Source organism: Ochlerotatus camptorhynchus, unplaced genomic scaffold (genome assembly GCF_037179485.1).
Source record: "Ochlerotatus camptorhynchus isolate MF236.1 unplaced genomic scaffold, CSIRO-AGI_Acam_v1.1 ptg000274l, whole genome shotgun sequence".
NCBI lineage: Eukaryota > Metazoa > Arthropoda > Insecta > Diptera > Culicidae > Ochlerotatus > Ochlerotatus camptorhynchus.
Window position 1 is genome coordinate 3947645 of NW_027040763.1, and position 26357 is coordinate 3974001.

At 39.0% G+C, this 26357-nt stretch overlaps 1 protein-coding gene across 1 annotated transcript in view; it reads left to right on the forward strand.

The window, feature by feature from the left end:
* Positions 1–26357, forward strand: part of LOC135705731 (E3 ubiquitin ligase Rnf121) — a 598717-nt gene that overhangs the window by 128241 nt on the left and 444119 nt on the right. The window lies entirely within an intron of this gene.

The window sequence follows — 26357 nt, forward strand, 5'->3', positions numbered from 1 at the left end:
ATTCAGACTGCATATTCATGTCTGATTTTTTTCATAATTGAGTCAGTCTTATTTTAAAATGAAAGTGGAAGTATGACCCTTATTCTATACCCATCGAGATACGTTTGTGAAAGTTTGGATAAACAATTTAGAATATGCTTTAAATCAACAAAATAATTATTCAGCCCAGGTAGCATTGCAAGATTAATCGAGGTTTTGAAGCATTCTACTTGTGTAAATCATAGTCTACAGAAGCCTCACAAAAAGTTTGGGTCACCTCACACTATGGTTTGTCACTGTTGTAAGTTTACTTGAAGTTTTAGTATACAAAATTGTAAACAATGAGAGCCACATGCCAACGTAGTATGTTACATTCATTGCCTTTCAACTACTGCAAAGAGAACTAAAATTGGACAACAAATGGCAGAGATATGAACAAAAAGGCCAATCAAGAACAGCCATTCTTCTTTCTTCTTATTCGCATTTCAAGCTTATTGCATATTGCATATTAGCTTATTGCGTGCTCTCAACTTAGTGTTCTAGATGCACTTCCACAGTTATTAATTGAGAGCTTTCGATGCCTGTACCATTTTTGCATTGGTATAATTGTGTGGCAAGTCCAATCATACTTCTATGCCCAGGGAAGTCGAGAAATTTTCCAACCCGAAAAATTCTTAGACCGGACCGGGAATTGGAACCCAGCCACCTCCAGCATGGTCTTGCTTTGTAGCAGCGCCTTCACCGACTGAGCTAAGGACAGCCATAGTATGGTGTAATTGCTCAAAAGTTTGGGATCACCCTTGCCATTTATTGCCCAATTTTAGCTCTCTTTGCAGTATTAGAAAAGCTATGAATAGATCTTAAGTCATTGCTATGAGGCTCATCATATGTTTCCATATATATATACTATAATTTCAAGTAAACTTGAATGAAAAAATTAGAATATGCTCTAAATCAATAAAATTGTTATTTTTTCATCGCTGCATGATAACAATACCAGTTTGATTGATTTAAAGCATATTCAAAATATGTCATCCAAATTTTCACAAACGTATCTCGATGGGTATAGAATAGGAGTACTAATTCCACTTTCATTGCAAAATTTGGAAGAACCAATTCTGATAAAATCAGTCAAGAACATTCAGATTTTGCAAAATGTTGTAACCCCAAGTAGCAGTACAAGTTTTATGGAGGTTTTAAAGCATTCTATAAACCTCAATCATGGTCTAAAGAATGCACATAAAACCAAAAATGTTACTTGAGACTTTAAGAGAAGTTTTACTATACAAAAATTATAAAACATATTAAACCTGTTGCCTACGAACTAAATTTCAGTCAAAACCCTTCAAATGACCTACAAAGATCCAAAATCGGTCGTAAAATGGCAGTGAAATGATATTTGGTGAAGTATCTCACGACTCCATCATGGGGAATTCCGACCGGGAAACGAACCCGATCAGACGCCGCCGACGCTCAGTTGGCATCGAAGACGCTGCTGGCGTACAACCGTTACGCCATATTGGAAAATGGCGATGAACCCAAGATGGAAATGAAGGAGAAATTTCCGCCTTTCTTCGTAAAGGGATTCCCGGATGGCTTGCGGAGGGCTACAAGCTGATGGTCCCGGCGATGAAATACTACAAGGCGGTTTATGCCGGGCAAACTGAAAGTGGAATATTTCTCCCACGATCTCGAAGCCAACAAGCCGCTGCATGGCCTCCCGGACATGGCGAACGGCCTCAAACTGGTGCAAATTTTTAAGATGGCTCGGCATGACACCACTCATTAGTACCGTGATCAGCTGTATCTGGTCCATCTCGAGAAGAATTCAACATGCATTAAGGATCTGCACAATCTTTGAGCCCTATTCCACATCGTAGTGGAATATGAATTGTAGAAGCCAGTCCATCGTGACGTCGTGAACTGTTTGGGCATGGAACCAAAAATTACCACATGGGTAGTCGCTGCAATAAATGTGGCACTTGCGGCGCTTGCGAGATGATGGAGGAAACTGATTCCATATGTGCCAACTGTAGGCTTCCACAAGCAACCAACCAGGCCACAGAAGCTACTGCTGCATCGGTCTCGTTAATCGCTGGGGTGCCCAACCCTTTTTCAAACGTATACGGCAACCGCTGCATCCCACAGTACCTCCCCCCTCCTGGTCTATCAAGGCGTCACGATGATGCACCACCGCCGAACGAAAACACAGATGCACTGTTCACAACGAAGCAACTGATCCTCGTATTCCAGATTTACACTCTGGGCCTTTTCGTCATCGAGTAGCCTCTGAAGTGTTGAAGCTAGTCAACTGAAACGCTTGCTCGCTCAAGAGCAAGAACACCGAGCCGGTGGTGTAGTGGTAAGCGTGATTACCTCTTACCCCAGCAGGCCTGGATTCAATCCCAGTCGGCGCCGCCTTGATGTTCTGAGGCATAAAATCTCTGATCAATCACGCCTTCCTTCAGAAGGGAAGTAAAGCCGTTGGTCCCCGGTTCATGAAGTTGATGGGTCGATAGGTAGGGTCCAGGTGTGGGAGCTGCCTCCCTGACGTCGGTAGCATTAGTGCTCAGTACGGAAAAAAAGATCCACGGAAAACAAATCAAAGAAAAATAGAACATCGAGTTTGTTGAATTTCTCAATGAACGAAACATCGACATTGCCATCATAACTGAAACCCACCTGAAGCCCGAAATGGACATCTACCTTCCCGATTTCCGGCTCGTGAGGCTTCATCGAACCAACTCTGGAGGAGAAAGAGTGGATATTGCGCTAAGGAGAAACATCTGCTGTCGGCTGCTCCGAGCTTTCAGCTGAAGATTATCGAAGTCGTAGGGGTGGAAGTTTCTACTCTTGTTGGCCCCGTCACCAACGTTGCGGCTTACTGTCCCAATCAAGTCAACACCAGGGACGGTTCGCCAGCAGACCTGCGACGAGATATTGTCAAGCTAACACGACCGCGGGAAAACTTCCTCTTCGCTGGCTGGCGACCTGAACGCCAATCAAGCTTGGGGCAACAAAACGGCGCAATCCGCGCAATCAAAACGGTACCATCCTTTGACTTGACCTGCAAGACGCGCAGTACTTCCACCCGGTTGAGTCAGTCCGGTGTTCACCCCACCATCGACATCTATATCAGCAATATGGTCCACATCTCGCAACCGGTTGTCAAGAACTCAGCTCGGACCACTACCCGGTGGTGGCCGAAGTTGGTTCCTCGGTGAACTGATTCGAAGCTTCCCGGCGCAACTACCATCATGTCAACTGGGCTCAATATCATCACTGCGTCGACACAACCATCGACTACGATGCCCAATCGGAGACGCCCGAAAATGTTGACTGGTGTCTACATACTATCGAGGAGGCGATTGCCCGAGCCAGGAAACAGTACATGCCAGTATCTAGAGGTGAGTAACACTCAGAACCTCAACAGCTCTACTAAAGAGCTCATACCACCATTCGTAGGCATTCGTAGCTGCCTAACTTGAAAACCAATCGTAATCGATGAACAAAGATCATTCAGGCCAGGATGGTGGATCTAAGAAATAACGATTTTGCAGATAAGATCCGTTCTCTCACAGATTGTGCAAAGCCTTTCTGGAAGCTAGCCAGAATCTTAAAAAATAAGCCCAGACCCATTCCACCACTGGTTCCACTGAATCGTCTCGATGATTTAGTGGTTCAACTGATAACTCCTGCTGAGAAGGCTGCTGTGATTGGTCAACACTTCGTAAGCTCCCCATAATCTAGGACAAACATGATTATTCCACATGAGTCTGCTTTTGCTGAAAATGCAGCCAACCTCCACTTGATTCAGCGGACGAACTGTTGGCCTATATCAAAACTCACAAAAACATGAAGGCCCCAGGTTTCGATAACATCTTGAATCTAGAGCTCAAACATATGATTACCTGGCACTTATTTTAAATCAGTGCTTTAGGCTGGCTACTTCCTCCCGTGTCATACCCATCCGTAAACCTGGGAAGGATCCTTCCTCTCCTTCTAGCTACAGAACTATCAGCCTTCTCTAAGGTTATGAAAGCTTCTTGAAAAAGCTATATTCCGACGTCTTCTAACATCTGCCGACGAAAATAATATCTTACTTGAGGAATAGTTTGGTTTTCGACAAGGTCGGTCAACTACTCACCAACTGATTTGAGAAAGCAATATTCTCAGACGGAACAAGTATGTATCTAAAACATCAACAACAATACGGTCCTCTAATCTTCCTTGTTTTTTTTTTTTTTTTTTAATCTTCCTTGTGATGATCGTTCAAAATTACCTTTCAGACTGCACAATCCAAGTCTCTCTCAAAGGCATCACTTCTGGTGTCTTCAACATTGGCGCGGGTGTTCCGCAACTTCTTCAACTTGTTTACCTCCGACATTCCGGCTCCCCCAGATGGTTGAACGTTGATTCTGTTTGCAGATGACACATCCATCGTCTACAAGGGAAGGGTCATCGGAGCTCTTACTTCCAAACTTCAGAGAGGCTTGGATGTTCTGTCTGAGTATTTCAACAACTGGAAGATCCGTATCAACGTGGCAAAGATGCAGGTCATCATATTTCCACATTTCCAATCACCAAGACTTGTTCCGTCTGAAAATAATAAGAGCGGCTCAGTGGTGGAATGGTCCAAAGAGGTTGTGTAGCGAGTACATTGATAAAACTAATACCAAGTGCACCATTTTGACATTTTATCAACAGGAAGTTCACCTTATCCCTGAAAAATACAAGATCCTTAGGATGATCCTAAACAGTCACCCGCGGACTCGAAACTCTGAGATCCACCTCCTGGCTGGAATTCTGACATTAGAAGAACAGAGAGTATTCATCTTGGAAAGGTTTAGAGACGTAGATAGGTAGGTTATCACATTTTTCACCCCCCAAGGGATGTTCTGTAAACTAGTAAAAAAAAACGCAAATATCAAATTAGAATATCCAATGAAACAAAGATGAAGAACCAGATAGGCTAATCAATTGTAATGTTAGATCAATTTACAATCACAATCAACAGAAATAAACGTAATTTTACTATTTTAACTACTGCAGATACATGAGCAAAATACATTTACATGTTTTTTAAAGGGTCTTTTTTTCAAATTCGAATTAAATTACAATTCATTTTAATCTAGGTGCTCCAGCTGCTACAGTAACTTGAAATGGAAACATCTGTAAAATAATGTTACCAAGAAAGACAAGGTACTCTCTGGGCGTTTTTTTTTTTTATGAGGATACAGAAAATTCCATCACCATATTATGAAACTTTTTGGTTATAGATCTTACTTCGCCCAAATCAGTCTCCCTCATCAAAAATATTTTTCCAAGAGAAAATACTCAGATAATCCCGAGCAACCTGATTCTCAATAGGACTAATAAGACCAAAACTGAAATTATGCGAACTCTTGCATTCCTTAGCAAGTTTCTGAGCTTTTTCATAATTCATTATCAAAATTTTACCATCTTCTTTAAGCACTAGAATAGGCTTTTGAGGTTTTTTTTTTCAAAAATTGGGTGAGCTTCTAAAATGGTTTGGAACTCGGGTCTAATTAAGAAACATTATTTTCAAAAGTTTAATTTGTTTTTGAAAATCCCCTCAGATAACTTTCATGGCAGCATCGCGTGTTCTTTGATATTGTCGCCTACGGATGTATTTTAGACGGATCAAGAGCTGAAGTTCGACGTCTTTTATAATTGATTCAAATTTAACCTCGCATTTTGGTACTGAGTTAGCTCTTGCTTCAACTATAGAAGTAGTCAGAGCATAATTAACATCATTTTTGGTTTGCAAAGGAACATTTGGATTGAAGCTATATTCCATAAATGTTCGATATAGCTCCCAATCAGATCTAAAGTAGAGCTTGAAAGTAGAGCTGTTGGGAATAGCAATTATTTCTTGGGATATTTCAAAACTTACTGAAAGGTGATCAGAACTGAAGTCATCATGGGTAATAGAGTGATGCAAAATTTGAAATTTTCGCTCCACAATACTTGAACGATTCCAAATCGGATCCTGACTAACCTCTCAAAATTTGAACCCATTTGGTGAGAAACTGAGATGGCACACACCATTTTTTTTTTTCATTATAGTCACTTTAACGCTCTTGGGTCATTCGTGACTTGTCCGGGGGTGAGATTTGAACTCGTGACTTCGGCATGAGATGTATGGATGCCAACCACTACGCCGGGGTCGCCCCCCAGGCACAAACCATTTGACGTTTGTATGGGAATTACTATGGTAAAACCAAGATTTTTGTTCATGTTTATCTAATAATTTTTAAAGGCGCCGGTGGTGTAGTGGTAAGCGTGATTACCTCTCACCCCAGCAGGCCTGGGTTCAATCCCAGTCGGCGCCACCGGGATGCTCTGAGGCCTAACATCTCTGATCACGCCTTCGTTCGGATGGGAAGTAAAGCCGTTGGTCCCCGGTTCATGAGTTGATGGGTCGATAGGTAGGGTCCAGGTGTGGGAGCTGCCTTCCTGGCACGTCGGTAGCATTGGTGTTCAGCACGGAAAACAAGATCGACGGAAAAAACAAATCAAAGGAAAAAAAAATCTAATAATTCGCCATATCGGTCTGCTTCAAAACCTTTCAACGGTACTTGTAGAAAAATTTTCCAGCTATAACTTTGCTGAAGACTATTTTTTGATTAAATGCAAGGATCGAAAGTTATCAATGGTTCAATGCGCTGATGTCTTATGATCATGTTCAATCAACTGCTCAGCTGGCAACATTGGTGTTTCTGGGGCGTTGAATAGGACACAAAAATCATGGCTACTATGTCACACTGTAAAATACAGTGTTGCCTACAGAGCAGCTGCTTGATCATGTCATAAGTTTACCAATCTCATAAATAATTGATAACTTTTTCCTGTCTCGTTTAACATAGAAACAATCTTGTGCAAAGTTGTAGCTGAGAAAATTTTCTATAAAAATGGTAATCGAACTGTTTCGCAGCTCAATATGGAAAAAGACTAGAAGGCAATGAACAAAAAGTTTAGATTTACCATAGTAATTTACATGTAAACTTCAAATGGCTTGTGCGAAGTCTGTTTCTAACCAAATGAGTTGTAGCTTTGGGAGGCTAATCAGGACCCGATTTGAAACCATTTAAGCACTGTGGAGTGAAAAAGTCAAATTTTGCATCAGTCCAATGTGTAACCAATTGGCAACAAAGTTGGCAGACCAAATCAATAGTTGAAGGATTTCTTGCTGAAGAAAAGCATGTTGGGCTGTTTGGATATTGAATAGTGTAATAACCTGCAGATCAATCATCAAACATAATATTACCATTGGGATTGCTTTGAGCATTATTCCATGAGCGGTGTTTTGCATTGAAATCACCAAAAATGAAGAATTTAGACCTATGACGGGTAAGTTTCTAAAGTTCACCATTGAGAAAATTCTTTTGCTGGCCTACGCATTGGAATGGCAAATAGGCAGATATAAACGTAAGTTCTCCAAATTTAATTTCAACAGAAACTGCCAAAGTTTCAAAAACTTTGATTTCAAATTACGAAAGAATTTTATGTTTGATACGTCTTTGAACAATGATAGCAACGCCACCACCAGCTCCATCAAGACGATCATTTCGATAAATGAAATAATTTGCGTCCCTTTTAACCTTATGGTCAGGTTTTAAGAACGTTACAGTTATAATGTCTATATGTGCGTTATGAACTCTCAAAAAGTTAAATAGCTCGTCTTCATTATCTTCAAGAGATCGAACATTCCAATTCAAAATATTTAGTGATTTAAAATCAATTACTGAATTTCAAAGTCATTCAACTATGTTATAAGCAAATTTTACTCCAATTTGAATAGCATCAAACATGGAGTTAGTTTTCAGCATATCATTAATCATGTCGATTAATGATTCATGTGAAAATTCCATTTTAAGAACGGTAAAACTACCTATATCAAAATAATCCTAATTTCCGTTAGAATTATTTTTGTTTGGCTAGAATTGTGATTTCGATATCTACCAGCTGAAATAGCTGGTTGGAGTCATTTATTTGCTGAACATTGCTAGGTATAGGTATAGATGAATAATTCGGAGCTTGTGAACCTATGTACTGGTACGGGTACGAATGAAGAATTTGTTCCTCGTTGACCTGGTCGGGAACGAGGAACATTTTGTACCTGTCACTTAGAACGAGGATCGCTTTGCAAGTCTTATATTCCCAAACAAATTATTTGTGGTTTTCATCACAATTTGAACAATTACATTTCTTAGGATCTTCCTTCACAGGGCAGGTATCGTATACGTGAGAGGAATCACCACAATTCATACATTTAGCAGGCATGTATCATTTTTTTGTTCCGTGACCCCATCCCTTCGAGCGAAATAAAACTAAATTGTTTTCTATGGGAGCGAAATAAAACCAAACTATAATCGATTGCACACAAATTGGTTCAAATAGATCCATATACAAATTGAATTAAATACATACCTAAACATACCAAATACAATTTGTTTTTGATGTGATATTATAGCCTTCCGATGTACGAAAATGGTATAAATATTTCTTTTAATATAATTACGTTTGGCAAACTGGGCTTATAAGGCCTCCCTTAGCTCAGTCGGTAAAGGCGCAGCAATAAAGCAAGACCATGCTGGAGATGGCTGGGTGCGATTCCCGGTCCGGTCTAGGAATTTTTCGGATTAGAAAATTTCTCGACTTCCCTGGTCATAGAGTATGATTGTACTTACCTTGCCACACAATGCAAATGCAAAGATGGTACAGGCGTTGAAAGCTCTCAATTTAATAAATATGGATGTGCATCTAATCTAGAACACTAAGTTTAGTGCAGGCAATAATTAAGCTAATATGCGATAAGCAACCCAACAAACAATCGCCTATTGAAGAAACGACTTCTTGACGATTTCATTCAACTGCATGCTTTAATAATGCTTGTACAACTTTGAATAATAACTTCTGTTCAGGCTTTGTTCACACAAATCTGGAGAATTTATTCAATCACAACATTGTGTTGGTTAAGGTATGTCGAGAAGCTTTTATTCGACTTCCATGAGTTGTAACAGAGCTTATTCGATCAAATGTTTTTATTATTCAGCGAACACCTTTGTTCTTTAAACAGCGATGATGTATACGCTTGATTATCATGTGAAGTAACGTTTAAATTAGACACATTTATACATGTATTAAACGATTATTCAACTGCAGGAAAATTAACCCGAAAATAAAGTACTGTAGAGTTGTCTTTTCTTTAGTAATTGTTTTCATATTTCTGATGAAGCACGCACCACACACAGAAAATAGAAATTTTATTGCATACATATACATGTCCGTTGCATGGGTTTTGAACCATGTACCTTCCGATCAGCAGCCGCTTGCCTTGCCATCTGAGCTATCCTAGAATACATCATATGAGTTGCTCAATATTCAATAAAAGCTTGCTTGATACTGAATACTATCAGCACTCCCGATCGTCCCAAAATCCAGTGGGAATCATCAATTCATTCATCGTTGATTTTCATGAGACAAATTCTACCTCTTCACCGGAGATTCCAAGAAAAGGATGCTGAGTTATTTATTAAACTAAATCAATAAATTTGTTGTCGTGAGTGATGTGATCGATTATTACGATTTGGAACACAAATTTTAAAAATAGTGGTGCGCGGGATTGAACTCGCAACCTTCTACTTGGAAAGCGGAAACGGTAAGCACTACTTTACTGATTTCGTCTCGCTGTTACACTGAACCAGTGTTGTGGAATAATGAATCTAATGCGTCGTTTATAAAGCATTTATAAAGCATGCAATTAAAACATGGACGCATAGTGGTTATAAGAGCTATTTTTCTGACTTCTTCTTCTTCTTCTTCATCTTATTCGCATTTCAAGCTTATTGCTCTAAATGTGCTTGCACAGTTATCACAGTTATTAATTGAGAGCTTTCGATGCCAATACCAATGTATGAATTTGTATATTGTGTGGCAAGCACAATGATACTCTATTGTCCAGGGAAGTCGAGAAAATTTCCAACCCGAAAGATTCCCTCGACCGGACCGGGAATCGAACCCGCCGCCTCCGGCTTGGTAATACCGTGCCTTTACTGACTAGGCTATGAGGCCCCAGATTTTTGCTGACTTTATTCACCTTTATTCAGCAATAATGTAAAGCAATGCAATGAAATCTAATAATGGAACTAGAAAACATTTATAAGACGTCATATGAAGCATTTTATTAGCTCAATTGAAAACAGTCGAATCAATGTTTGTGAAAATTACGTTAATGCAATATGTATGCTTATTTGTGATTTTGAATTGTTTGTTGGGAATAAGCCTTGAAAGGTGAAGAAGAAAGTGGGCAATACGGAGAAATTTGAGATTTGGGTGTACTTGCGTTTGTAAACAAACACTTCAATAGTCGAATTCTCGTGATTAACAGATCAATCTCGTAAACAATCACAATCCAATGATAGTGTTATAGGTTTTCGAGATCGAGTTTAGATTCACGAGAAATCGGCGGCTCACAAATGCAATTACACCCAAATCTCAAATCACTCCGGATATATGATCGTAAGGGATAAAATAATTCTCAAAACAATCCTTCATGATCACCATACTAATTCATTGACAGACAAGCCACTGCTATAGGATTAATTTTTTTGTTTTAATTATTGCACAGAAATCGATTTTGAAAGTCTGTGAAACAAAAAGCTTATAAAATTGTCCAAGAGCTGTTGTCCAATGATTTTTGTTAATTTTAAAGAACTCATTTTAAAAATTTCACATTTTTGATTTGGAATTTAAAAAAAAAACACCCAAGATGGTTTTGTTGTTTAAGATTAGATTCAGGAATTACCTTTCCCTACAACTTTGTGTCAGACGTCATTTCGATTAAAAGTTACGTTTTCGAGCTATGATTTGTTGAAAAATTCGAATACGCCATGTCGAAGTGTGCGATTCAAAATGACCGAATTTTAGCACAAATGTGAATAATTGAGCGTAGCAAACAGTTATGCAAATAACAGAAGGTCGCGTTAGAGCGATTCGTCATTTGGCATGGAACTGCTCCATATCTACTGTCAGAATCAGAAACCATCCAACAACCAAATTAAATATAGAAAACTCAATTTCACAAACCAAACATTTCCCCATACAGTTGACCATTCCGCATTACACTATTCTAAATACAAATCCTGATAGCCTATTGAAATAAAATCGCAAACCCATATCAATGTACCTACACGGTAACGGCAAAACACCCAATAATGACTACAAATTAGGCAAATTCGAGGGAAACTGGGACTACACATAAAATGAGATTTTTTCTTTAACATTTATGAGTGTTTACAACTACAAAAATAAGTAATAAATAATTAAGTAAGGAGCAATAAATACTCGTATTTGGGTAACTTGTTCACTCATTTAATGACTAGTCCCAGTTTCCCTCGAAAATGAATACTTAGTAGTCAATCTTTGAGCCTTTTATAGTCATTATTGGGTATTTTGCGGTCACAATGTACATCCACTCTCCATGCAAACAGTTCGATCAAATTCCAATGCAGCCAAAAGCATTCAAGCTTCCTCATACCAGCGCATCATCCCACATACGCTGCAAGCCATTCAAAATGCAACAAATGTATCCAGTCGGCTGCTGCTCCGCCAGTTGTTTCGCTAGGTAATTCCCAAAATAGGACCCACATGCCACATCCCCGATCGCCATCTGCCTCTATCCCGAGTCCAACCATACAGCCCGAATCTATTGAACACCCGGCTAGATTGCTGCTGTCAATGTAAAACCCATGAATAGAGGCCAAATAGTGAATCCCTGGGGATGGACTTGCTGCATCATCCGGGCACACTAACCTGGTTGGAGAACTTGTGCTGATAGCACTGATTCCAGTTTCTGGAACGGTCTATATTTCGCCCTAGGAACTGGTTCACTCGATTGGCAATGAATTAACACATGATTTCATCGAAGCGTAGCTGCAGAGAATTTATGGTTGAATGATAAGCCGAAAAAAAAACGACGGATGTGCCTCGCAGTCTGTGACAACGTTTCCCTGGCATGCATTCAACAATGCGTAAATTTGGTTACAAATTCACGACTTCACTGCATTGGGACGGCTCGGGAAGCTTCCACAGTGACACGCATATGACGGAAAACAAAAGCGAAAAACTGTGTCTTGCGTAGAACCAACTATTTTTCGACAAGCAAACTGCTTGTATTGTTAGTATCTACATATGGTACGTATCAATGGATCAATAACACCATGGGGGATTATTTTTTTCAATTGTTGTATAGCAATCTTTTTGTTTAACTTTATCAGAGAGATTTTTAAACGTACGCTAGGTTCATCTCCGTTGTATCGCAATCTAGTTTCTGCAGGCTTTTAATCCATTACACGACCAATGAGAGTAGCTCAAAACTGAGTCAAATTAGATTCTAAATAGCAAAAAACCGTGATACTCAGTGGATGAGTAAAATTTTCCTTGATTTTATAATAGTATACTCCTAGACTGTATCAAATTCTGGGCGATTTTCTTCATATTCAAACAGTTTTTCCCGGAAAAATGAGGAAAATTTAACGCACTCACTGAATAACCCGACTTTATGCGATTTTGAGTCAAATTCGGCTTAATTCTGATTTCCCAAAAATAAACAATCTTAGTTTCAGACTAGCTTATATAGCAAAAATTAGCTGTATAAGCAATGTTATACCTGTATAAGTTTATCTGATGCTTAAATTGTTATTCTCATTGACCGTGTGCTTCCATGCGATGGTCCATGTGGTGAATAGTTGAGAGCCCAACACGGAAAGCTCGCCTCACCATAAAGGCGAAGGTGATGGCGGTGAATCATGTACAGCAAGCTGTCATTGCCTAAATGTAGTCTCAATAGCTGTGATTGAGTGAAAAGATACGTAGCCGGGGCGAATCGGTGCTGTGGTTCTTTTTCACCTCTAAAGGCCTATTTTTTACACGGCAGTTGGACTTGTTCAAATTTGAGCTACGTTCACTCAAATTTGAAACAACTTAGGTCACTCATAGACTGAAAAAAAAATATACTCAAATATGTGTAAATGTCACTCATAAAGGGTTTTCCATTAAGCGTTTCCTATCTTTAAAGTTGAATAAAACAAACTGTGTGCACGGTTAGAAAAAAGTACCCAAAATTAAGTTCTTTTCACTCATCTCGGCACTATAGTGCAGGAACCCAAAAGTAGGTAAAGCGGATCAAAGTAATTTTCATTTACTTATGTACAGTTCGTATGGAATTTTCCACTGGCTTTTTAACCAAAAGTAAGTTAGTTGCACCCAACAGTAGGTAAATATAATTATACTCAACATTGGGTTCCCACACTTTACTACCCCTGTTGGGTGGTTTTGCTCCTCCGTTTTTGACAACATTAGAAGGAGAAAAGGAGACAAACTAGTCAAAAGTAGGTAAAAGTGAACTTTCCGTTGAGTACTTTTTTCTTACCGTGTGTGAGGGATTGCGATTGAAAGGCCTATCAATGCCATTATGTACACTCAAAAAATTGCCCACGTCATCATCATGTGTCTCACACTTAATTTTGCGCTTATTGTGAAACACATCCATTTCATGTGTGAATCTTATGCTATGAATCATGCCTGAACACTATGGATTTGAATTGTGACACACTTGGATTCTATGGGCCTCATATGGTGATATCAATAGCTTTGCACATCATAGTTCAATATTCTACTTTATCGACTTCTACTTTACCGACTCTAAAAATGAATCGACAAATATATAAACTAATTTCAGAGGCCAGAGCTTTCACATATCTTTTTAATGGGCCAGATTTGGGATTCGATCATGGACTGTTGGAGTGTGCTGCTGTCGGAGTCTTCGTTCGATCTCACTGTGCCACGATTGTTCTCATAGGATAAAGTCACAACTCTTGTTTTCGATGTTTACCTTTCTGAGTAAGCAATTCACATCGTATTGAAATGCAAAACACTTTAAATCCATCTGTTTTGAACAGTAGTGTGATTCAATGTGCAATACACTTGAATAGATAGTGAAAGGTTATCAAACTTTTCAAAGTTTGAAACACTAGAAATTAACGTGTATAACACATTGAACCAAGGTGAAATACACTTAAAGTAAATGTGATTCTGCATTTAAAAAATCAAGTGTTTAAACACTTCGATCAAACGTTGGTGACGTGAATCCGAGAGGTTCAATTTTCCATGACTCTGGTGCACAAATCGGGCTGAATCTCGTTGATGGCTTGAGTAATGTTGCCCGCAATCAGTGGTTTGAGGCTTATTGGCATAGACCTGCAACTTAACATAAACCCACAAGAAAAAGTCTAGTGGGGTTAAATCATACGATCTTGGTGGCCAGTTGACATCGCCTCCTCGCGAAAAAAAAAACCATGCCCGGAAATCGCTCATGCAGAATATCGATTGTTTCGTGCGCTGTGTGGAACGTTGCACCGTCCTGTTGGAACGACATATCGTTCACATTCATATCTCCTCTTTAGGCCAGATGAAGTCGGTAATCATCGACGTGTTGACGGTGATGGCCTCGCCAGCGACGCTTCCTGCCCAAAATGCACACCAAACAGTGACTTTCTGGGAATGCATTGCCACTTGGTGGACTTCGTGTGGATTGGTTTTGTCTCAAATACGACAATTCTGCTTGTTCACATTCCCGATCATCCAAAAATGGGCCTCGTCGCTGAAGAAGATTTTTCAACTGCTCCAAAACCCAATCAGCGAACACACGGTGCTGTCTATGATCGGTTATCTTGAGCTCCTGGGTCATTTGGATCTTGTATGGGTGCAGACCCAAGTCTCGACGCAGAATTCACCAAGTTGAAGCCTGCAAGAGACCCAGTTTTTGTGCACGGCGCGGAATCGACTGCCGCGGGTTCTTCTGCACACTTTCGCGTACAGCGACGATATTCTCGACAGACCTTGCGTTCCGTTGAGCGTACACCGAACCAGTTTCTGTTCAGCACATTGCGAATAGTCCTCTCGGTCTCGGTAGGATGTTTATTGCGACCGTAAAATGGGCGAAGCGCTTGGAACGTTATCTTTGGCACGTGCTGTTCGACGCTATAACTCTCCATGGTAATTTGGGAAGACACACTGAATAAATGACAGCTCGTAGCTATATGGCCGCAATGAACTATAAAAAAAAATTAGAGTTAGATTTTGATAAGTTCTTTAGTGGGAATGACACTGATGAAGACTGCACATTGTAGTCGAAATAGTTTATTAAGTGGAATTAAATGGAAGATAACCTTTTTTGCTGTTTTATTTAAGCATTCCGCTAACAACCAAATTTCATTACTTCGCAATGAACTGTCAAAGTTAAGAAATCCCTGTTGAAAAACCCTTTATATCAGTAAATGTTACTCACTGAAAAAAGTTTTCACATAGTTCCTATAGCAGGGTGGCCACCCACGAGCTGTTTTTCGAATTTTTCCCGGTCTTCTTGGTATAGGGTATATGATGGCTTCAGCACCCATTCACTGTTTTCGGCAACCAACATATGTACGGTAATTCAACTGTATTTTCTCACCAACAAACATGACTGAATGTATTTAAATGATTCCTTAGACTTTCAGCTACAATCTTATTATATTTTTACGAATGAGCAATCCTACTATGTCAAGACTATAGAAGACACTTTTGTAGCAAGTCTTGAAAAAACATCCATCTTTCATAAGTCAAAAAAAGCTTCCAGGGTGAAAAACCTTGAAGTCACAATAAAGCTAGAACTTAAATTCCGGCAAAATATTCACTTGATTTTTTGTAAACGTGAAAAACTCGGAAGACATACACAGGAATCAGAAAACTTCCAGGAGAAATCAAAAGAAATTTTCGGGTGATGTCTGAAGAATCTTTCAATGGAAACCGGAGGTAGTTAGAAGTAAGTCCTAAAAATAGCAAAAATCCGGGGAAAGTTTGTAAAACAATCTTCTTCTTCTTCTTCTTTTTCTTCTTATTCGCATTTCAAACTTATTGCTTAGCGCATATTAGCTTATTGCGTGTTCTAAATGCACTTCCACAGTTATTAATTGAGAGCTTTCGATGCCAATACCAATGCATGAATTTGTATATTCTGTGGCAAGCACAATGATACTCTATGCTCAGGGAAGTCGAGAAAATGTCCAACCCGAAAGATTCCCTCGACCGGACCGGGAATCGAACCCGCCGCCTCCGGCTTGGTAATACCGTGCCTCTACTGACTAGGCTAAGAGGCCCCTTCAATCTGGTAAAACAATCTGGTGACGTCTAATTACACTTTCTGGAGTACCCAGAAACAAACATGAATTTTAACCATCGCGTAAAATCTTCCCTCGTTTAATCTTGAGCATAAACAACGAGATTGTTTACAAGCTTGTATCGATATTGCGCTTAAATTTACATGAAATATCATCTTGCGTTAACAGCGTGTGCGCTAAATATCGCAGAAATTTACATAATTTTTTTTTAACCGTGTAGTTGTCATATCGAAATATTAATATTTAACTGAACTTATTAAGCATTTTATAATGGCTGGCTACTGAAGATTTCAGATTTTTTAAATCAAAACTTTGCCCTGCAATTGAGACAACTACGAAATTTGTCATCGAGAGATCGTGAATAAACACATTTTATTTTAATTCCTTTCTTTTTCATCAAAGTAAAAGAGATAACGAAACCAAGCAAATGTGTCCAAATTTGTCAGACTATGTTTCATATGAAAAGGAAAAAGTTATAGAAACAACTAGATGAAAGTGTTGCTAACATTTGATGTTGCATGTGTTGATCATATAGACCGTTTTCAGACGATATCAATAAGTAAATAAAAAAATAAAAATTATCGCATAATGGGATGAGTACTTAAGGGGGTTGGATTTGTTATAATCCTTTAGTGGGAATAACCATTGTAGTCGAAATACGTATCTGTCATACATACCAAAATGAATGAAGCGGAATTAAATGGAAGATAACCTTTTTTGCTATTTTATTTAAAAAAATATCGGATCCTTAAGCAATATTTTCCTGGACCTTATTGTGAATCTTTATTCTGAGCCCGATGGCAACCATCTTGACATCTACGTGTCGTCCTGGTTCCAAATATACCCATATTGGATTCCAAAATGGTGTCGAACAATAATTTGTTGCATCTACCCGTCGTCCTCGTTCCAAAAACACCCATACTATAGGGTATATAACACTTGTTCTAAACCCAAATACCGCCATCTTGGATTCCAAAATGGCGCCGAACATCGATTTTCAGCATCTACGCGTTGTCCTCGTTCCGGAAATACCCATATTGTAGGGTATATTACCCTTTTCTGAAACCGATGAACGCCACCTTGGATTCCAAAATGGCATCGGTTATCGTCGTAGTCGAGTACAAGACACTGAAGAAGTCTGCACATTCTAGACGAAATACGCGTATCTGTTAAGGATAAGCAAATAAGGTAGTGGAATTAATTGGAAATTACTAATCCTTCTCTCTATCTTTATACAGGTACTAAGACGCCCATATTCATCAGGAGTCGGATATCGATTTTCGGCATCTGCGCGCCGTCCCCGATCCGAAAATGCCCATATTGGGTAAATGACGTTTTTATGGACCCGATGGCCACCATCTTGGATTTCAAATTGGCGTCGGACATCGATTTTTGGCTTCTACGCGTTGTCCTGGTTTCAACTTTACTTATATTGTTAAGTATGGTAGAGAACTACTTCGGCCTAATCACCCATTTTTGGCCTACCGAGCAGAAAACTTCAAATAAATCCATTATTTCATAGTTAAGAAGTCAATTATGCGTTTGGTACGATCATTTAGTTAATAAGCTACCGAACGAAGTCAATGAGAACGCGTGATATGAAGGTTTACACCCATTATTCCCAAAAACAAAAGAAGCGCTCCGACCGAATCATACTTTATCTTCATTCGATAGGCTGAAGTGAATTCATTGGCATTTCAATGGCGTTTAATGCGTTAGGCCGAGTTTGGCGTCAAGAAGCAGTGTTAGACTGTTGACAATATCTCAACGATTGGTTTCTCTTTATCAAATCTCACGGTACGTACGGAAAGGTAAATAAATTTGAAAGCCATTATTAATAATAACATTCCGTTTGGAGCTAAGCTTCACTAGATTAAGAAAAAATTATTGGGCCCCGTAACGTGGGTAGATCACCTTTTCGTGGTACGTTACGGGATGTAAAATCTACTACCGATTCCTAGTCCTGACTACTTCAAAATAGGGGAACAGGATTTTCAGTAATCCAAGGAACGCATTTTAGTCCTTGTTACTTTTTATGCCTTGTTGATAATGACAAGACTCGGCTTTGTCTACCGAGGATGATCTTGAAACAAGGAAAAAAATGAGTTATTTGTCTTCATCTATGTGATTCCTAATCTTCTATTCGTTGTTCCCTAGTTTGAAGTGGTTAAGACTAGGGTTCTGATGCATGGTCATTATTGGTGTCACACCTTAATTTTGTTGCTAAGGAATCCAATTTTGACTGACAAAAGGGCGCGCCTTTGGAGGGTGTTTCAACACTCCGAAGGGTTTAAATAGCGGGACCTTTCAATTAGAGTCGGATCCTTACGATAAATGCAAGAATGACAACTGTAAAAAAAATCGAATACTTCATCATTTCTCAATAGTGATGGAGTAATACGACATGCACTAAACTAAGGACACGGGATATACTACAATAGATCAATTTACTGGTCGCTGCAGTGTTTTCCCGAACAGAGGAAAAAAAAAGTGCGGGTTGTGCTTAATAGGCTGGAAATGGGGTAGTTAACCCTATTTGTTAGTTTTTGAAACCCTTTGGCCACCACAGTACACAAACTACTTGCTAGCAAGGTTGCAAAGACTCATTTGAGCTAAAATAATGTTTTTCGGAATAATAAAACCAAAAGATGGTATGATGGCATGTTTTACTTGTAACTTACAAGAAGAGGTTACAAAGTATGCGTTGGAAACATAAAATCTGTAAATTTTGCTTTCTATGAGTCACAATCAGCGATTTGCTGATCGCTGAGTGAGTGAGTGAGTGAGTGAGTGAGTTTGTGAAAAATCGCTGATTGTGACTCTCATGAAGTGAAATAAACAGGTATAATATGTCAAACACATTCTTTGCAACCTCTTCTTGTATCCTACCAATTCAAAATTTGATCATGGCATCTAATTATTTCATAATTAAGAAAAACATTGTTTTAGCTGAAATGAGTCTTTGCAACCTTGCTTGCTAGTTGGTTGAATTTTTGGTGGACATATGACCGCAAATTAAATGGCTGCCCTACTAATCATCCAGCATTGGAATAGTTATAATACAATTGTTTATTAAACTGAACTAAATTAATAATTTATAAAGGCAAACTTCTTCTTGATTACTGAAAATTAAATCACATTGGCCTCCTCAGCTACGACAGCGTCTGAATACATTTGATGTCATCGTAATAAATAAATTACTGTTATGGGATTTCCCAAGCGTCATACAAGGCATTGGCTTGATAACAGCACATGGTTACTATTAAAAACAGAAGACATTTTAGTAATTCATAAGTACAGTTCACGGAATAATCAACCCCACAACTTGTGTGGCGATAGAAAGCGCACTTATAAAGAAGTGATTGGTTCGAACAAACTGTTACAGTAATCGAAAGTCACTAGCTGAAAAGTAGTCACTACCAGAGTGTGCAAAATGTGTAACAAGTAGGAAGTAGTAAGAAGATCGAAGTGTTTTAGAAAGTGTCAATGTGAGTTTGCATTATTAGTTTATTGATGCACTAAAGAGTTAAGTTTTCGTGAGAAAAAATCATGGGTATAAATGTTCTCTTCGTCTACCTGTAACAGTGCTGCAAAATCTCGACAATACACGTTGATATTCACAATTCTACTTTGGTCACTCATTAGGGCTAACAGTCATCGTCAAGAAAAAGCTACCAACGCCAGGGAGGCAGCTCCCACACCTGGATCCTACCTATCGACCCATCAACTTCATGAACCGGGGACTAACGGCTTTACTTCCCTTCTGAAGGAAGGCGTGATCAGAGATGCTATACCTCAGAACATCTCGGCGGCGCCGACTGGGATTGAACCCAGGCCTGCTGGGGTGAGAGGTAATCATGCTTACCACTACACCACCGGCGCCCCTGTCAGTGACAATGTGTAGATTTTTTTTTTATAAACTAAATTTGGAACGAATTTGAATAATCAAACCAATTATGTGCAGCCGTTAATATGAACAAGCATTTACATCCTAAACGGCTTGGATACTAATAATGTAACACAGAATTCACACAATTTCACTTTTTGTTAACAGATTCACCTTGTCATTGACGAAAAAATGAATGAGGTTCTGTCTTTTATCATTAATTTATCCAATTTTTGGCTGCATATAAGGGAGAAGGTAGCAAATCGGGACATAATATCAACTACTCTTTTCAAAGCATAGACTTTGAAATACAAAGCAGTGAATGATTTGTATGTTCGTGTGTTTTACCATTTTCCATGCATTGCTCAAGAAAGTATCGTTCTTTCTCTTGAGGAGAAAAAGTAAAATTTTTAATTTTTTCATGGTAGGCATTGATTTTTTTTTTTTTTTAGTTGTATAATTGTGGACAATATTTTGGTGAACAATTCCAGTTTTTTTTTTTGCGATCTCAGTTTTTTTTTGAATCTCACTCATTGGTTTAATGTTAATGAAATTCATCTCGTGGAAAAGTAACTAGAGCCTCAGGGATATCCAGAAAACTTCATGAAAACGAACGAAACTTCAGAGACATTCAGAGAACTTGAGATCTTCAGGAAACCTCAGAGATCTTCAGGAAACCTCAGAGATCATAAGGGTAGTTCTAATAACTTAAGGAATGTTCAGACGTTTGGGGAAGTTTAAGGATCTGCAAAGTTAAGTTTCGATAAATTCAGTTCTGTAAACTTTTGGAAAATTTTGACTAACTTTAAGAAGTTCCAGAAATTTCAGGAAAGTCCGGAGAACTCTTGAGCAGAGAAATTTAACGATTTTTAGGAAAGTTCCATTTATTTCACGCATGTGGAGAACTACAAGAACTTAAGGGTAGCTTCGAGAACGTCACGAAAGATCAGAGGGCGGTTCAATTACCTTCTTGGAAATTACAGGAATTTTAACCAAGTTACGTTAAACTCTGGAAATGTTTGAAAGCTTCAGCATAGTTCCGATATCCATTGATAACCCAACTAACAATTTTTGCAAAGTAAACGCTTTATTCATTTCATTTATACAGCCTCAAGCTGTATTCAAATGTTATACGATATGAGGAAACTTTTATTCAACCTCCTTACAAGCAAATCTGGCGAACTTAGTCAGCTACTTATGGCTGTTGGGACGACGGTTGGGACAAGCTCTTATTGCATATCCATTAACGCTTCTATACAGCTGTTATCCTGCTGTTTAGTTGTGTGTGAACTTGAAAGGCGCATATTCAACCTTTTCCCGGTTATCCAATAATCACTACACAGCTTTCTCTTGAAGCCGGGTTAAATACTATTTACACTTTTTTATGAAGGAATTTATTGAGTTTATTTTGCTGCGAATCAAATTAATAGAAATTAGTTACAAATAATCACCAAATTATTTATCCTGCACCGGAGAACCTGGAATCGAACTCGAGACGACCTCATTGGCAAACCTTAACACTACCAACTGTGCTACGCCAACACTTTGAACTTATGTAAACAAATCAACATTCCCTTCTACAACAAAATCGCTGAGTAGAGGCTTTATAATAGTGCACATGAATCATTTTTCTCGACTAGTTACAAAAGAGCAGAGTAAAAGCTGTAAAACTGCACACGTCTAAAAATAAACCTAGTTGACTGTGAAAATGCTTCCGAAGTTGCTCTAACACAGTTTATTAGCTGAGTACAGGTTGTTTAGTGGTTGAAAAAGCACTTTTGATGTTTATGTTATTCAGCAAGAGTGGTTGGTTGTGTAAAAGCCATCAAATGAGTAATATATTCACTTTGTTAGCTTTGTTTGCAGCTACAAGTTTAAAGTTGATTAGTGTGTGTATAGAAGTGACATTAGCGTTTATTGGCTGATGTTATTCAGTGCGACTGACAAATTGAATAATTGTTGTGAGAAAGTTGAGTAAACGCTCTCCAAAACTATTTTGCTAGCTTTTGCTTGTAGCTGTATCTGCAGCTTCTTTTCAGCTACTTTACAGCACAACGCCGGAAAAGTTGGCTTACAAAGCTGAAAATGTTAGTTGGGAAGTCCAGAGATCTTCCGAAAAGTTCAGAGGTTTTGTGGCAGTTTCATTATATTCAGGTATATTGCAAGTAGAAAATTCCCAGCCCAAATAGGATAAACAAATAAAAAACTAAGACCCGATCTTCTGCGGTTTGCACGAAACTCTACATTATTATGCGTTATGGGTAACCATTCACATGTTTGCTAAAAATCGGCCATTTTGAAAAATTGACAAAAATCGAAGGGCATCAATTTTGGTCACATGTTTAAACTTCTTGTCAACTGTATGACTTTTGTATTGAAATTTTTACTCAAAATTATATTAAAAAAGAACTTTGTATATTTTTCCCAGAAAAACTTCATTTTTCTCTACAACTTTGTGTCTGATGTCATTTCGATCAGAAGTGACGTTTACGTTGCTAAAATTAATTGAAAAAATACAAAGACGCCATCTTGAAAAAAAAATTACAACATCCAAAATGGCTGAACTTTTGTAAAATGTGAATAATTTCCCATAACACACAATTATGCAAAGTTTCATGCAAATCAAAGAGAGGCACAGAAGAAAAAAATAAAGATGATCCAAGTATTTCAGAGCAGTTCCATTAATTAATTACAGGAACTTTCAAGAAGATTCGAGGAGTTATGAAAAATTCCTAAAATTTTAGGATTGTTCCAAAATTTCACGAAAATAACGGGGTCTTCCATGAAAATCAGAAAAATGTATGGCATTTTAAAGAAGTTTCGAGAAATTCTTGAAAAATTTATTAACTTCATGAAGGAACGGAGAAGTCCAGAGAAGCTCAGGGAAGTTTAATGAGTTTTTGGGAACTTCCATGAGCGTCAAGGAAGTACCGAAAACTTTTGAAAAATGTAGGAAACTTCAGCATAGATTTAAGTATTTTAAGGTAGCTTAATCAACTTCTGGAAAGGACACAATTCAGGGATCTAAAAGTCTACAGAACTTTATTGAAGTTCAGAGATCTCTAGAGCAGATCAAATAACTTCAGAGAAGCATAGAAAACTTCAGAAACGACTTTCGGAGAAGATTATAGATCTTTAGTAATTAGTATTTTTGTTTCGGACTGAAATGCAAGAAAAGTAGTAGTAAAATTATGTTTATTTCTGTTGATTATGGTAGTACATTGATTTATCATTTTAATTGATTAGCCTACCTGGCTCTTCATCTTTATTTAATTTGATATTCTAATTTAATATTTGCGTTTTTCAACTAGTTTACAGAATATCCCTTTGGGGATGTGTTTTATTTGAATTGAAAAAAGTGATAACCTACCTAACTACCTAACTACGAGTATAACTTAACCTAACGTGCTAGATCACGTGTGATCTGATGATATCTCAGACAGGTGTCTCTGAACCTTTCCAGGATGAATACTCTCCGTTCGTCTAATGTCTGAATTCCAGCCATGAGGTAGATCTCAGAATTTCTAGTCCACGGGGTCTTAGGGGTCCATCCTAAGGATCTTGTTCTGGATCCTTTGGAGTTTAAGGTGATGGCATTTTGCGCAACTCTCCCAGATTGGCATACTGTACTCGATTACAGGAAGGATGATTTGTTTGTAGACAGCAAGCTTATTTTTCAGGGACAGGGTTGACTTCCTGTTGATAAGTGGATACAACGATCTTATCAAGATGTTGCACTTGGTTTTTGTTTTGCCAACGTGCTCCCTGAAAAGAAGCTTGCTGTCTAGTGTTAGCCCAAGGTATACGACCTCTTTGGACCATTCCACCACTGTGCCGTTCAGGCAGATCTTGTTATTCGCCGACGGAACAAGTCTAGGAGATTTAGAGTGTGGAAAGATAATGACCTGGGTCTTTGCCGTGTGTAAGGAGGATCCTGGCGGGCAATCCAACCTTGAGTTCTGGCAGACGACTCTCGTCGTCTGGCGCATAAGTCGGAATTTGGAGGCCCTACCAGGATCCTCCTTACATTGGTGCCCCACGTTGGGCGCCAATGTAAGGAGGATCCTGGTGGGCAATCCAACCTTGAGTTCTGGCAGACGACTCTCGTCGTCTGGCGCATAAGTCGGAATTTGGAGGCCCTACCAGGATCCTCCTTACACGTGTTGATACGGATCTTCCAGCTGTTGAAATATTCAGACAAGACGTCCAGGCCTCTCTGAAGTTTGGCAGTCAGAGCTTCGATGACCCTACCCTTGTAGACGATGGATGTGTCATCTGCGAACAGAGACAACGATCCACCATCAGGGAGAGCCGGCATATCGGAGGTGAACAGGTTGAATAGGATGGGGCCAAGGATGCTTCCTTGTGGAACCCCGGTACCGATGTTGAAAGCATCCGATGTGATGCCATTCAGAGAGACTCGGAACGTCCTGTCTGATAGATAGTTGTTTATGATCTTCACTAGGAAGATTGGAAGACCGTACTGCTGCAATTTGAAAATGCAAGAAAATATGTTGATTACAGTTTTATAATCGCCAACGTTTCGATCCAGGGGTAGATTTTAAATCTTTATGAGCTGAATGAAAGACAGGACACATTTATATTCCCTGAAGAAGTCGAAGTCCATAAACCGAAACGTCAGACATAAGACGTCGTAGAGTATTGATCAACCGTTGAACTGAAAAGCCAATAGACGAAAAATTTGTATTTTTAAGTTTTAAGGCAGGCGGATAGTATATTAGTTTTGGTCGAACCCCTATTTTAATTAGAGGAATCTCTATTGTGTGTACATTCCTAAATTACACACATTTATGGGCGGTTCCTAACGGGAGCGTATGGATTTGAGGTGGGTGTGGGCACACATATCCTCGGGTTCGTGCAATACTGTCACAACTCAAAATTTACCACTTTTCTGTTTTATCTGTTAAAAGCATACAAAAACCAAATAATGTCACCTTATTTACAAAGGCTGTACATTCCTCTAGAGGACAAAACATTGCAATCCTTTAAACCTGGACAAGCCTCAACATGAAAAAAAGTGAAATTTTCGACGATTACAATTTGAGTTGACAGTATTGCATGAGCCTGACGATATGAAAAATTAGTGAGTAACCAGCTCTAGATTTGCTATGACAAGCGACAGCACCATAGGCGTAACCATTTGGGGGTGAGAGGGGAGGACAACTGCCCCCCTAAACTCAGCAACACAAAGGCTTTCGGTGAAATGGCGTTTGGTGAAACGGCATTCGGCCAAATTTTCCATAGTAATTTTTTTTTTCGACGCTTCTTAGCTCGAAACCTGGCTACGTCCTTGAACAGCACTGATAGGAGCACAAAACTTCAGGCTGACCAGAAAATAATCACCGCCGTTTGACACATCGTCATACTTTGTCGCACATATTCCTCATTATCGCAACTCAAGGCTCACTGAAGAAGACTCCAAATGCACGAGAGAATGACGTGCACAATTTTATTCAAATTAAATTGAACACTTCTGGATCAACAATAGAAAAAGGCCCATCAGCATTTGTAAACAAACCGTTCCAAAGCCCATTACTCACAAATCGAAGGCCGCCCACACAAACCAGTACCATCATCGTGTAGGTAGAAGTTTCCCCTATCCGATGATGGTGTTGGTTTGCGTGGGTGGCCTTCGGTTTGTTAGTAAAGGGCTTTGGAACGGTTTGTTTACAAATGCTGATGGGCCCTTTTCTATTGTTGATCTAGACTTGACATGCAGAACAAGTGAACCATCGTGCCACTCGGAAGGCGTCAGAACGGAAACTATACGGTAATGAAGAAAATTTCGTTACCGCACACCGAGGCGCTTTATACAAAGGTGACACACAACAAAGAAGTGTTAGTTTGTTTACTAAAATGAACTATGACAAGTATTGCTAAACATATGCTTCTCAAAGATTGAACTTGCGTAGGAAATCAATCTCAGTTGTATGAGAAAGTTCTAAAAACTGCGGTACTCAGCGCTGAGTTCCTGCTTTTTTTGGAAATTTCTCCATACCTCTGAAACTGCCAAAAAAGTGACTCTCTCCCTGAGTTATTCTCAGTGACCGTGTCGGCGATCTTTCTCATGGCTATTTAATGCGTCCAAACTGAAACTTCACGTCTGCTTTCAACTTCAGTGACCAGTTGATAAATGACAGATTTCTAAGCCTGTACACTTAACCATTTGTAAATTTTGTTACAAAGACAATTATTTTGGCCTCGGGTAGATAGAGATATTTTCCATCACC